The sequence below is a fragment of the Dendrobates tinctorius genome, unplaced genomic scaffold (assembly GCF_039654945.1).
Source record: "Dendrobates tinctorius isolate UK_male_01 unplaced genomic scaffold, ASM3965494v1 ptg000154l, whole genome shotgun sequence".
Lineage (NCBI taxonomy): Eukaryota > Metazoa > Chordata > Amphibia > Anura > Dendrobatidae > Dendrobates > Dendrobates tinctorius.
In genome coordinates, this window is record NW_027361821.1 from 3716967 (window position 1) to 3730176 (window position 13210).

The window sequence follows — 13210 nt, forward strand, 5'->3', positions numbered from 1 at the left end:
GACAAATCTGAATTTGATTTTTTAATGCCTAAAGATTCAATAGTTGCTACCTTTTACTGCCTGCCGAAATTACACAAGGGTCTTTCCCCTTTAAAAGGGAGACCTACTGTGTCAGGTATGGGCAGTATTAGCCACAACATTGGCATTTATTTAGACCGTGTCTTGAAACCTTTTGTTGCCTCATTACGATCCTTCGTGCAGGATACCCCTGACCTTCTTCGGCGAATAGAGGGATTATGTGTTGATCCCGAAGTTAATTTGGGCAGTATTGATGTGGAGGCGCTTTACACCTCCATACCTCACGATAAGGGGCTTGAAGCTGTGTTATATTTTCTTAACACTAGAGGATGTCAGTATCGGACCCACAGCGAATTCGTCATCAAGCTACTTCGTTTCTGTCTCACTAAGAATTTTTTCTTGTTTGATCACAAGATCTACCACCAGCTCAGGGGCACCGCTATGGGGAGTCCATGTGCCCCGGCGTATGCAAATTTGTTCCTGGGCTGGTGGGAGGAGACCCAGGTCTTTAGGAGTGGCATGGATGTTATGGAACGAATTAAGCTGTGGGTTCGATATATTGATGACATCCTGATTTTGTGGAAGGGTTCGAAGGATAGTTTTTCTGCTTTTGTTGACACTCTGAATCACAATGATTGTGGTTTATTTTTTACTTCTGTGATTGACCCGTTTTCATTGTCCTTTCTTGATATATTTATTGAGAGGAAAAATGATGGTACTATTACCACCTGTACTTACAGGAAACCCACGGCTACTAATTCTTTATTGAGGTGGGACAGCAGCCACCCTATACATCTTAAACGTGGAGTACCCAAGGGTCAATATCTCAGGATACGTAGAAATTGCTCTACAGATGAATCTTTTGAGAGACAGGCGAGAGAACTTAGAGACAGATTTTTGGATAGGGGTTATCCACTTGATGTTTTAAAACGTGCCTACAAACATGCTAAGGGTAAAAGTAGAATGGAACTCCTTAGACCCAGACCCAGAGTTGAAAATAAAGGTGAAATGAGGTTGATTACCACTTTTGATAATGGAGCAAGTGCTGTACGTGCTATCCTGGCCAAACATTGGCCCGTGTTATTAATAGATAAGGATGTTGGAGGTGTACTTTCGACACGACCTTTAATCACGTACAAGAAAGGCCGTTCCTTAAGGGATCGGCTGGTCAACAGTCATTTCACCAGACCTTCCCGTACCACTTGGTTGCCTACTAACGTGAATGGTTGCTTCAGATGTGGCCACTGCGTTGCTTGTTCCCACATTTCTCCTGGTGCTGGTTTTACCAGTAATGTTACAGGACAGGCATATCAAATTAGGGAATTTATCAACTGTAGCAGCAAGGGAGTCATTTACAAGGCCACTTGTACATGCGGCATAGAATATGTGGGTAAAACCATTATAGAATTCAAACGAAGGATTGGGGAACATATTGGAGACATTATCCATAAGAGAGATACCCCTATTTCACGTCATATTAATCAGTGCCAAGGAGGGAATGTTAATTCCATTCAATTTCTGGGGATTGAAAGGGTAAAAAAACCACCAAGAGGTGGTAATTGGGATCGCATCATTCTACAAAAAGAGACCAAGTGGATTTTTTGTTTGAATACCATGACCCCAAGAGGGCTTAATGATCAACTCAATTTTGGCTGCTACATCTAGGGTTTGATATATGTGTTTAATATTTCCTTTGTATATACTGTAAAATACCTCTTTTTTATATGTTTACGCTACCTTTTATTCTGAGTTTGAATTTTTGTCATTTTCCATCTTGCTTTATTTTATTTTTGATTCTGGTAATGCTCTCTTCAGGCCTCTGATTGGATTAATATTTTTGGTAATCTTTTCATGATTGAGGCCTTTTGGAGATGTATGATCTGTCTATTCGCTTATAATATTGGCTTATGGACTGTTTTAAGTGCGCATGACGATATTGCCTTCTAGCAGCATTGCGACCTTTGTCGCATGCTTTACTTCCGTTATGTTGGCGCTGCTTTAACATGAGTGCGCATGACCGGAAGTGTGGCGGCCATTTTTTCTGCTGGCACCGATGAGTGCGCATGACCGGAAGTGCGGCGGCCATTTTGCTTTTGGGCGGTATGACGCAACCGGAAACAGGGCGGCCTTTGCCGCGGGATACGCCGGCGTTTACACACTATTGCATGGTTTGGAGGGTGGGCGTTTTCCATTGATACACTCATCATGTGCCTGCGTCCCACAGGGACCAATGGTGGACGGCGTGCGTTCCAAGTCATCTCAGGTGGATGTGTTCTATTTGATTGGCAGTTTATTTAAGTGCCCTCCTTATTAGTCTGCCTCACTCCATTTTCATCTTAGGAGGCAGCCTGTATACTCTGTCATGATGCCCAGTTTGTGTTAATATGTCCCCTGAAGAGTCATTTAGTGACGAAACGCGTCGGGATGCACAGGGATTTTGTAGGGCTATGGTTTATAGGGATTAGATGTGGACTGCCCTTGTTAGGGCGGGAGTCATGGGTGTCAGTTATAGTTCAAACAGGGCTTGTATAGGGTGAACCCCCCTTTTTTCCTGACCTGATATGACTCTGATGGGACATCTGATCCTGGACATCCTCCATCTTCATGTGGTGAGATCTTTCCTTTTCACATTTCTTTGTTGATGGGTTTATTGTTATGTCCTTATTATATACATGAATAGGCATATTCCTTGATAACCTTTACAGGGTAGAGGCCTCTTTAGTTCCTCTGATAAGGAAACTGTTCATTTTTTACTTGGCCTTTTTTGCACTGGTTTAGTCCAAGTATTTTTTCTGGTCCAATCTCTCAAAAATTTTGGACTTGGAATAGCCACATGTATATATTGTAGTAATCTGTCATTGAGACTCATACAGTTACCTCCTTTATTTTTTGTGGTTTTTGATTTAGTGATTTACTTGCACTACTATCTTTGGTAGCTTTTACATTTATTATTAAAAGTTATGTTTTATGTTATTTCTCGATTGCTGATTCGGTCCACGGTGTCAAAGGCAGAAGACAGGTCTAGGAGAAAGAAGACAGAGTAGTGTCGCTTGCTCTTGGCGGTTAGTAGGTCGTTAGTGACTTTAGTTAGGGCAATTTCAGTTGAGTGATGCTGTCAGAAGCCAGATTGTAACCGGTCAAAGAGGGAACAGGAGGAGAGGTGGGAGGACAGTTCAATATATGCATGCTATTCCAGTAGTTTTGAGGCGTAAGGGAGAAGAGATATCGGGCGATAGTTAGACACAGAGGTTGGGTCGAGGGAAGGCTTTTTGAGGAAGGGTGTGATTGAGGCATGTTTGAAAGATGAGGGAAAGACACCATTTGTAAGTGAGAGGTTGAAGAGGTGTGTTAGAGTTGGGATGAAGACAGTGGCAAAGTTAGGGATGAGGTGGGACAGGAGCAGGTCAAGCGCGCAAGTGGTGAGGTGTAATCTTGACAGAAGGGTGGAGAGCTGATCTTCTGTCATGGTGGAGAAGCTGGTTTTGGAAGAACAGGGCTGAGTGGCTAAGAGGGGCATTGGAAGCTGCGGGCCAAAGCTTTCTCTGATTGTATCGATCTTCTGCTTAAAGAAGGAGGCAAAGTCTTCAGCAGAAATGAGAGGAGAGGTAGGAGGTGCTGTGGGACGGAGTAGAGAATTGAAAGTGTTGAAAAGCTGTTTAGAGTTGTGAGACAGGGAGGATATGAGAGATGCAAAGTAATTTTGTTTTGCAGCAGTGTATACTTGAATGTTATGATTGAGTCACCGTAGGAGGCAAAAACAGAAATGCTAGCTAAGTCCAGAAAACCAGAGAAGTTGGCAGCTATCGGATTGCAGACCCCTGAACCTATCAACACAACTAGCAGTAGCCGTGGGGGGTTCCTACGATGCCCTAGACTCCTCGATCACAGCCGGAGAATTAAATAGGCCTAAAGAAAGAAAGGGGAAATCTAAACTGCCCCAGAGCAGACCCCAAAGCAATAGGCAGCCCCCAACATATAATGACGGTGAAGCAAGCTGAAAATACTAACACAGACAGGAAGACAGACAGAGCAAAGAGGGGCCCAAGCTAACTACATAGGAAAGGACAGGAAGGCTGCTGTCTGCAATCCGTGAAAAACCCTATGAAAATAAGAGCCAACAAACTGACAGTGAAAAAGGCCCTGAAGACGCTAGGTTTCAAAAAACTATGTCAGCACTCAGGAATATACTGAAGACAGAGCTACAGGCAAAAGGAGATTCAGCTCACCCCAGCAGGGGATGGCAGAATACTGAAAAGCAAGGAAAACAAAAAACAAAACAAAAAGGCTAACAGCCCAAACAGAAAACTTAGCTTTAGGAGCAGGAATCAGACTGGTGTCCTAGGAGTCCACAGAGAAATCACCCGCAGGGCAGAAGGGCGTCGGCAGCCTTATATCCAGTCTGTGACTCCACTCAGCCAGTCATCCTCATTAGACTCAGGTGCCTGATAATCAGGCTCATTACCTTCCTTCACCAGAATAGGGAGTTCACCAGAATCCAGTGACGAAGGGGAAAATGAACTCACAACACTTGAAGCTGGCAAGGGACTGCTTGCATGCGTTGAAGTGCTCGGTAGAACGGGTTCTCTTCCATCTCCGCTCAGCGGCCCTGGAACCCCATCTCAGTTCTTTGGTCAGGCAAGGCTGCCTGTTGATTGTATGAGTTTTGCTCTGCGTGAGGGGGGCAGCCGAATCAAGTGTTGCTGTTATTGTGGTGTTATAAAAGGTGGCAGCAGCAGCATCTGTGCCATGAAGGGAAGCTATGTCTGTGAGAGGGAGAAGGGACTCAGAGAGTGATTGTAAATTGAGGTGTTTGAGATTTCTGCGAGGGTGAGCGAGTTTGTGGACTGGGGGTTGCGCAGTAGGAGAGGAGAGGTCCAATTATTGGGCAATTCGTATTTTTGAGAGTTAAGTTTATTATTGAACAACTACAGTGGTGTTGGTCAATCTTAGGTGGAGTTCACACGTGGCGTTTTTTTCGCGTTTCCGCGGCTGTTTTAACCGCGCGATTTTGCTGCGAAAACGCGAAAAATAAGCATCCCATGCATTCCTATGGGATTCCGCAATGCTGTGCTAATGCTGCGGTTTTTACCGCGGCGGAATCGCTTCGCGGTAAAAACCGCAGCATGCTCATTAATTTGCGGAATCGCGGCGATCCCGCACCCATAGGAATGCATTGTTCCGCTTACTTTCCGCATGTGGCTGTGCACAACATGCGGAAAGTAAGCAGAACAATTGCGGATGGTACCCACGGTCCGGAGGAGAGGAGACTGTCCTCCGGGCTTTGGGTACCATACCCCTGCAAAAAATAGAATTTAAAAATAAAAAATATTGTTATTCTCACCTTCCGACGTCCCGCGCAGTCTTTCCGCTTCTCTTCACGCTCCCGTTCCCAGTAGTCCTTTGCGAAAATGCCCGCGATGGCGTCCGTTCTCGCGGGATCGCGAAGTCTCGCGGTCATTCGCGCGACGTCATCGCGAATAACCGCGAGACGTCGCGATCCAGCGAGAACTGACGTCATTGCGGGCATTTTCGCAAAGGATTACTGGGAACGGATGCGCGGGACGTCGGAGGGTGAGAATAACACTATTTTTTATTTTTTTTACATTTTATCTTTTACTACTGATGCTGCATAGGCGGCCTCAGTAGTAAAAAGTTGGTCACACTCGTCAAACACTATGTTTGACGAGTGTGACCAATCTGTCAATCAGTTCTCCCAGCGATGCTACAGATCGCTTGGAGAACGCTAGCATTTTGCAAGCTAATTACGCTTGCAAAATGCTAGTTTTTCCGCGGGAATTTAAAATGCGATTTTCCCGCGGACTGGAATTCTGGAATTCTCGTGGTAATTTCCGCGAGAGTTCCGGTACGTGTGCACTTAGCCTAAATGGTAATAAAAAACTAAATATCTCAGCAATTTCATGAGTGCTGCATCCCTCTGTAAGACTTGTAACACTTCTTGACTCTCCAGAGTTAGTTAAAGAGAACCTGTCAGCACTATTTTGTAATATAAAGTAAAGACATGGTTGTAATTGTGATGTAATATGGATTACATTGATACCTTTAGTTAAAGCAGATTCCTTATTACTCTTCTTTAATCACCAATTGAAATTTTCTGCTAATTAGATTTCGGTACTCGGGGTGGATGCGTGCACTGAGTCTTCTCCTCCCTACCCTAGGCAATATTAAACTGAGAAGGCACTGAAAAAGCAGTGACCTGTCATTCAAGGGGGAATCACAGACAGAGATGAGAAAACCCAGTGCACATTCCAGCCCCTATGCACCAAAATCCAATAAGCAGAAAACGTCAAAATGCTGATTAAAGAAGAACCACAAAGTGGATTTCTTCAAATGGACCCTTATCCTTAATCCTTAGGCCTTACCCTCCTTCATTACACAAATACACATCACCTGTTCTGATTCATGCTATAAGCATTCAAGTTTATACAGCTTAGAGTTGGAAAACATCAATAAAAATTATGATATGGTTATTGCCTAGTAACTGTGCAGATGTTCCTCATGTATCAAAACTGCGCATTAAAAGGCATCGTGTCAAAAGTGTGCACTATGGGGCCTCATAGCTGCAGTATAGGGCATCATATATTAAAAACATACTATGGGAACTCATTAGTCAAATCTTCACTATAGGTGTTCATGTATCAAAACTGTCACCAGCCTGCACAACAGTCACCACGATAGATGTGTTGTATAAAGATGTAATACAGAATGCCTCATCATAGAGGTGTTGGATAGAGATGTAATACGGCACTGTCTCATGATAGATGTGTTGTACAGAGATGTGCTACGTCCCTATCTCATCATAGATGTGTTGTATAGAGATGTAATATGGCACAATCTCATCGTAGAGATGTTGTATAGAGATGTAATACGGAACGTCTCATTCTAGAGGCGTTGTATAGAGATGTAATACGGAACGCCTCATCGTAGAGGTGTTGTATAGAGATGTAATACGGAACGCCTCATCGTAGAGGTGTTGTATAGAGATGTAATACGGCACCATCTCATCTTAGAGGTGTTGTATACAGATGTAATACGGTAAAGCCTCATCATAAATGTGTTGTGCAGTGATGTAATACGTCGCCGTCTCATCATAGATGTGTTGTATACAGATGTAATACGCAACTCTTTTATTGTGGCATAAATGCGCATGTGGATATTAGTTTGAATCAGGAGACCTGCAAACTTTCTGGGCTTTGTGGTTTTTACATGCACCATGTAACACATGCAATATGAAAAGAAGGAGGATTCTGTCTGGCACATCCATCCAGGCAATGTAGAACTGAATTTTATTGAGTGAACATTACAAATAAATAAAACTGAAATCTAACGCGTTTCTGGTGCACTCAGGTGCAGCAACTCCTCTCATGTAAAGCAGACGTCTATATTGGACCTACTTTTTTTTTTTAATTTAAATATGCTTCACACTTTGCAAAGTTTTATTATTTTTGTGATGTGTAGTACTATGCAAAAGTTTTAGGCAGGTTTGGTAATATGCTGCAAAGTAAGAATGCTTTAAAAAAATAGAAGGGTTGATAGTTTATTTTTATCAGTTACTAAGGCCATGTGCACACGATGCAGATATCCAGCGGATCCGCAGCGGATTTTACCGCGCTGAAACGTTGCATATCTGCATTGTGATGTACAGTAACATGTTAATTTAAAAAAAAAAACGCTGTGCAGACGCTGCAGATTTTTCCGCGCGGTTTTCTTGTGGTTCAAAATATGCAGCATGTCACTTCTTTTGTGCGGTTTTCCACCTGCTCCATTCTCCAAATCCACAGGGGGAAATCCGCAGGGGAAAACAGCACAAAACCCGCAAGAAAAAAGGAAGAAATCCGCAGGAAAAATGCCGGTCATTTGACCTGCGGATTTCTTCAATTCTGCGCGGAAAAATCCGCAGGGCAAAAAAGTACGTGTGCACTTAGTCTTAAATGTAAGGTGAATAAATAAAAATGAAATCGCACCCAAATAATCATAATATTGCATGGCCACCCTTGGCATTCAAATTGCTTCAGTTATTATAGGTAGACTTGCAGAAAGTCAAGTATTTTGTAGGATTATAGTCAGTTGTTTGAGAAAACAGTAAACCAAACAGAAAACAATGATCATCATTTTCATATGGAGTTTGTAACACAGCCATGAACTAAAACAGAAACAGGTGTGTAGGAGGTTGAAACTAGGAGAGGAACAGCCAAACTGTGCTACAAAAGAGGAGGTTGTAGCACTCCAGTTTCATGCCACAGATCATAAACTATGTAAAGACTGCACACAGCAACAAGACAGAAGGTAGTTATACTGAATTAGCAGGGTTTCTCCCAAGCAAAGATTTAAAGGGAGTCTGTCACCCCATTTTAGCCCTATCAGCTGCCGGCACCGCCATCAGGGGCTTATCTACAGCATTCTGTAATGCTGTAGATAAGCCCCCTATGTAACCTGAAAGATAAGAAAAAAGAGTTAGATTATACTCAACCCCGGTCCGATGGGTGTCGCCGTCCCGTCCGACGCCTCCCATCTTCATACGATGACGTCCTCCTCCTTGCTTCTCCCTCGGCTCCTGCGCAGGCGAACTATATCTGCCCTGTTGAGGGCAGCTATTGCAAAGGAATGGGGAGACAAAAAAGCGCAATAGGGTCTTATCCACGTTACAAAGGACAAAATGTAACAAAAAACTTGCTCACCTGGTTAGGATGAGATAGGTGCATATAGTCAGGCGGCTGCTGCAGATCCACAAGTCCTCAAGGACGAGAAGTAATCATGTATTCAGTGGGAATTTGTAGTTAAAACTCCGCGCTACCGCAGGGATAAAATCCAGGAGAGAGATGTCTTGAATTCACAGTGGCTTTATTCAACCCATTTCAGGGGTCTCATGCTTTAAAGGGGAGATGCATGAGGGCGGTCTAGTCCAACAACTTAAGGAGGTGCATGAAAAATTTAAACTCATCTAAATTTACTGTTCAAGACCTTCCACTTATAGTATAGGCGAGAATATTATTATTACTGTCTGCCTACCTCCATTCGATAGCATTATAGCATTATGTTGGTAGATTTTGTCTAGGATGGTCAAAAGCTTGTTCTAAGCTTGTGTTCCCTGGTGTGTGTTCACCTGACCTATGGGCTTTAAGTTCCTATCTTCTGCTGCCGACCTTTGGACTGTGTTCTGACTACCAGCTTGTTATTGCCCCTTTGCATCTGATATTCTGCTGCTGACCTTTGGACCGTGTTCTGACTACCCATTTGTTATTGCCCCTTTGCATCTGATATTCCATTGCTGACCTTTGGACCGTGTTCAGACTACCCGTTTGTTATTGCCCCTTTGCTTATCAGCTATTTTCTGGTATTCTGACCCTGGCATGTGACCCAATTTATGACTTCGTATATTCCCTTGGTTTACTACAGGCTCTTTTGGCATTGACCCCGGAACGTCTGACTTCGCTGACTCACGACCTGTCCGTGAGTTGTGACTAACATCACAGTTAGTTCTTCAAGATGTGGGAGAACAACCTCCTGCCGAGTTCCTTCTAAAGTTGTGTGCAAGTGTATCTAGAAAAAACTCATGCTGTTTAAATACTCATTCTGTTTTGAAAGTAATGTTTGGTCTCACCAAATAATGATTTTATTTAGATTTCTTTTTTTGTTAATTCCCTTTACATTTTGTTCCTTGCCAAAATCCGTAGCCGGAAGTCTTGGACTATAGTAAAAATGCTTAAGATGCGGTGCACTATGGCTGAAAGAAGAGGACAAGACATTGAGCAGTGGGGCAGATGGACAGATCAGCGATCAGCGATCAGTTATAGTTGTTGTTTTTGCTGTCCCTGTTCCAACTTACATATTTGGGTTACAATAAAACCTACATAACTTATCTAGGTCATAAACCACGGACTGCCTGTACTTTACTTAGGAGACCCGATTTCCTTGTAAGGCCAGAGTCACACTACAGCGAGATACGGCCGAGTCTCGCAGGTTAAAACCAAGCTCTGGCACCGGCACTCCGGAGCGGAGCGTGCAGCTCCATGTATTGCTGTGCGGCTGCACGCTCCGCTCCGGAGTGCCGGCGCCAGAGCTTGGTTTTAACTTGCTGTGTGTGATCCCGGCCTTGCACTCTAAGACTGAACCTGGGCCACCCTGCTCTAATGACATGGGTAGAACAGCTTCTTCCAGTGGTTTTCTTTCTGATCTACAAAAGCTTGTGAATAGTAGACCAAATAAAGTCCATAGCACTCAGTGGGAAGTATTTCATAGTCATCCTCAGCTTCCCCTGTGATTAGAAAAACAATGGCAAGCACAGGAAATCACTCAAATGTGAATAGGCTGCCACCTAACAAACACCTAGACAAAATGCAGCCATTCCAGGTGTACAGCATGGAATCATTTTACAGATGGAAAGCCTCATAATTGCATTTAATAGTAAAAGAATACAAGGGATTTTTCCTTTCATGTATGCCCATCTGTTCAAATGGGTCCATTTTCCACTACATATTTTTTTAACCAAAAATGTGAACTGATTTCAACAAAAAAGAACAAAGGAAATGTGGAGATGGTCTTGGCAAGCAGAACAAGTGAAAGTATCCCATGTCACAACCAGAAATTGCTCCCAATTTAGCAATGAAGGAAAACATTTCCAAATCATAAAACAAAATTGATTCCAAACAGAGAAGAAGATATTCCAAAACTAAAAACGCCAACAGATCCCAGCAAAGTTCTCATTCAGACATCCGTTTTGTTTGCGTATGAGGGAGATCCATGGTTTTTATGGATAGTACTCGTACCTATAATAGTGAATGGGGTCATTCACATGTCTACAATTTTTCACAAACTGAGAAGTCTGCTAAAAATAGCAAAGACGTGTCTGATTTTGAACCGAGTGAGTCAAAATTATCAGAGCAAGTTTATGGCTATATGAAAAAAAAAAAAAAAATCGGACACACTCACATGGCTTCTGTCTGCTGCACTCGGATGCAAGCTCTGCCTGCTGCTCCATCCAGCCTGTCCTTCTGGGTTCAGCTGCTTCGTGACCATTGGATTGTCCTGGTGTGGCACCTGGCGTTCATCCGGAGCCAAGTCTAACCTTACCATCAGTGGCTCTAGTGAACAGTCTGGTGATCACTTAGTCATGCCCCTCCAAGCTCTCCGCAGTCCGTGGCACAGTGATTCCACAAACCACGATCATGACAAATTTGAAGGAGGAAGTGCTTCTAATCCGTGCAGGAGTATGTGAAATCAAACGCTGCGGTCTTCTGGCACCTCCGTTGCGGTAAAACTGTGACATACAGTTTTTGTATTCTTTATAAACTAGTTTTTTGCTGGAAAGGACAGGAAATGCTTGGGACGTGGTATAGCCTCCCGCCCCCCCTTGATTTTCATAACAACTCTGTGAGGAGGTAGTGTGTCTAGAGGAGTCATTTTTCACATCAAATTAATAAAAACATACACATTGTAGAGGTAATGAAACATATAGCGGAACATTTCAATATGTCTCCTGTTGAGAATAATCTGGGGAACTAAAAAATGTGGTCAGATTTGTACATCCCTCCCTCCGCCCCCCAAAAAAGAAAATCATACAAAGTGTAATCAAAGTAATATTAAATTTTAACACGGCAAATCCAATTTAGTATATAGATACGCTGCCATATATACAGTAGGTCTTGATTCACGATTGCCTTTGACTTTCATTAGTTTTGTGTATATATCTGCCTTTTTTTGTTTGCACTAAGTCCATCCCTCTATTTATGCCTTTTTCAACTCTATTTTATATGTGTCTATCTGTTGTCATTTTTTTCCTTTAGTTTAGCAATTCCAGATGTTTTCAATTGACTCCTTACGCACAACTTTTTAAAAAGTCGCCAAATTTGGCACAACTCCACACCAGTAACCCCCTCATCCCCCTCCCGGAGTAGGAGTACCTTTCTGCACGTCTCATTTTTGCAACTTTTTGCTCAAAAAGTCACAAAAACAACCCAGGACAGGAAAAAAGACTTTTTGACTCTGCTCTAACACTTATCAACAGTTGCAATAGGAGGAATCTCTATCCAAGATTATGTGCTTATTATTAATTCTGCATCATTGAGAGACGCAAACAGTCTACAGTAATGAATCAGCGTGAACGGGAAATACTGCTAAAAACAGTGTTCAGAGCTTCTAGAGAAGAGCGCCCTCTACCAGAATACAAAAGAAATTGCTTCCACTCTTTTCTGCAAACATCAAAAACAGTCCCATCTGATTTACAACCAGGACAAAATTATAATAGGGTCACAAATACTATCGGAGCAGTAGTTACAGAGCCCACCATTTTGAAAGGGTTGGCCTTGCCAGCATGATGTCATATAACACTAATGGCTTGTTCACACAGCTTTTTGAGGTGTTTTTTAAGCGCATTTTTTCTTGCAGGAAAAAAAAAAAACAGTATTTTACTGTACTAGCGATATAAATCTTAAACTTAGCCGATTTGATCTCAATTTGCAATTTTCTCTTCCTTTGTATGTGATTTGTCCTACAAACCTTATTTTTGCCCCCCCCCCCAAAAAAAAAATAAAAAATTTTGTTTGTTGTTGTTCAGACAACGTTTTTCTGTAACAGCAATCTAAATCTTTATCTTAGCTCAGGGGTGTGGAACCTTTTTTCTGTCAAGGGCCATTTAGATATTTATATCATTCTTCAGGGGCCGTACAAATCACACGCTAATCTCACCTACAAGGTACGACCTGATGCTGGCACTGGTGTCAGGACGCTCCTCAGCATTGAGTAGTGAACACTGCATGCTCACAGAGCAACAAGAAATTAAAGAGCTGGCGGTCGTAAAAATACCGCTAAGCAGCTAAAGCTCTGCGGTTCCCAGGAATCTGCCGGGGGGCCTGATAAAAGGTCATTCGAGGGCCATAAACAGCCTGTAGGCCTGAGGTTCTCCACCCCTGTCTTAGGTCATTTCATCTCCACTTATAATTTTCTTTAAGTTTTTACGTGTTTTCTTCCAGAAATCTTATTTTTAGCAGAAAAAAATGGATTTTTTTGTTCACACAGCTTTTTTTATGGAGTTTTTTTAAGAGCATTTTTTGCTTGCGGGGAACAAAAACCCAGAATGTTGTACAGTAACAGCGTTCTAAATCTTTATCTTAGCTGATTTGATCTCCATCTATAATTTTCTTTGTTTTTATGTGTTTTCTTCCGGAATTTTTTATTT